A 2,500-nucleotide genomic window follows, 5' to 3' on the forward strand; every position below is an offset into this window, starting at 1 on the left:
CACCCCACTCCCACGACGTGGGAAGTGAAAAACCCCTGGTAGGACAAGCCCTATCAGCTGCGGCAAGACACTGTTTTTTTTTTCATTTTTTTTTCTTTCTTTTTTTTAGGCCGATGTTTAGGTCGCCTCCGCGTCTGGTCAGGGCCCTCAGGAACCAACGCAAGGAGCACATAGTGGGTCCCCGGGAATCGAACTCACGACCATCTGCTCATGCCCTCTTCATGCATAAATAGTTGGAACCTATTATTTAATTTTGTCACTACGGCTGATACTGCTGGACGCTTTTTGATGTATATATGAAATTCAAACCCTTCCAATACAAAACACGATAGCAAGTTGTAAAAATTTTCCTTGTTGTAGACTTTTTTCTCTTCTTAATTTTTTTCTGTAACTGTATGATACTGTGGAAGGATCTTTACCGGTTAGACTCCCGATCTATTTTAGATTTATTTTTGTAGTTGTTGCATTTGTGGTGGTGATGATAATATTGTTGCAGTTGTTGTTATCTGTGGTGGTGATAAAATTATTCCTGTTGTCGATGATGATGCTGGTGGAAGTTTAATGGAGGTGTTGGTTCTGTTGGTTCTGTTGGTGGAATTAGTGTTGATTATTTTGTTCTTGTTTTTACTGTTGATGGTGGTGGTGACAGTGATGGTGTTTGTGATATTTTGTTGTTCTTTTTTAGTGGTAGTGGTTATGGTGGTAGTAGTGGTGGCTGTTGTGTTGCAGGTGTTGCTGATTTCTTGTTATTATCATTGTTATTGTTGTCCCGTTGTCATCACTGTTGTTGATTAGCTTTCGGTGTCAGCGGATTATAACACTGGAAATATGGAGAATAGCAACAATCTCTCTTCCGTGCTCCTTCCAGAGGACCTCCATATGTTGTGGCCTTTCTTCTCCAACGCCCCTACCTTCTACACTTTAAAGATAAGCCCATTGTATTTTGCAAACCCCAACTTTTCCTAACTGACTTTTAAATTATATCTAAAAAATAATAATAATAATAATAATAATAATAATAATAATAATAATAATGATAAATCTGTCGTCCTGGAAATACAAGACTATCCATATGTTTCTCATATCAGTAATAGAATTAACTTGGATGGAGAATGTACTGTATAGGTAAGTATAAGGGCATTAAGCCTTGTGCCTTGTTTTATATCAGTAATATACCTGGTAGTTTTATAATTAAGAATAACAGATAAGTGCATTTAGGCAATAGTATCATCACAAAGTTGGCTAGAATCTACATACAGTATACAACTTTTGATTGAATACAATGTACTTATTTGTACTTGAATCTATTTGGTGTTTTTCTAGTACTTTGGGTCTAAGTAAAGGTACAAGTTGGTCTCAGAGTACCATTGAGAAAAGTTGTACTTGAAGTTTTAAAAACTCCAATTACAAGTACATTAAAATCTATAGTTAAGGTCCAAGTACTAGTACAAGTACATGCATTTACAAAGGATTACAAAGGATTACAAAGGCGAGCATGCCGACAGGAGACCTTTTGGTCCATATCTAGATCGGATGCGAAAAAAAATCATAATAATAATAAATGAATAGATAAAAAATATAATAATGTAAATAGCAAATAGAATACATAAATAAATGCATAGGTATGATTAAGTAATAAACAAACAGGTAAATAGTAAATAATAATAAATTGACATATAATTGATAACAAATGAGAATCAAACAGGCAAATGATAGCAAAACAAAAACAAATAACATAAAATAAATTATAATCATTACAGCATCTTGCTTAGGTGTTTATCTAAATTATTCTTAAAGCTTCGAACTGAACTACATTGTACTGCCTCTGCAGGAAGTTTATTCCATTCATTAACTACACGGTTGGTGAAGTTGTTTCTACTTGGACCCAACCCTGATGCCATAGCTTCATCATGTTCATGGCTGTGCACATTCATGTTGTTAGGCTTTGGCCTGCTACATGATTTACATGTAGGCTAGGCCTACATGATGTATGTATCACTATGAGAAGAATATAAACCAGAGTCACCGTTATCCAAACTTTACTGAATCATAATGTTCTGCCAGATTAAATAAAGAGCCTTGGACATTAAAGACAACAAAATATACAAACCACGAAGATGTGTACATCCTGTGCGTCCATTTGGCCAACAATATATCGTTTTCTCCTTTTGTCTTCACCATGTTCAAGCCTGAACCGGAGTAACTCCCATTGTTAATGTCCCTGTATGTGGGTTCAAGCATATACTCTCGTGACCCAGATAACGATCTCTCGATCCTCAAGTACCTTGTGAGGTCAACTGATTCTGACCAATCACTTTCGCTCAAAATAGAAGAATTTTCATTATCACTATCTAAGGAATATTACGTTTCTATTGAGTCCGTCATGGTCAATAATACACTGCACTACGTCATCATCTGAAGATGGCGATGGCGATTTTTTTTTTTTTTTTTTTTTTTTTATTATTATTTTTTTTTTTTGCAGACCATGGATGTTGGGGTA

This window comes from Oratosquilla oratoria, chromosome 19 (assembly GCF_046742065.1).
Source record: "Oratosquilla oratoria isolate Oo_2021 chromosome 19, ASM4674206v1, whole genome shotgun sequence".
NCBI lineage: Eukaryota > Metazoa > Arthropoda > Malacostraca > Stomatopoda > Squillidae > Oratosquilla > Oratosquilla oratoria.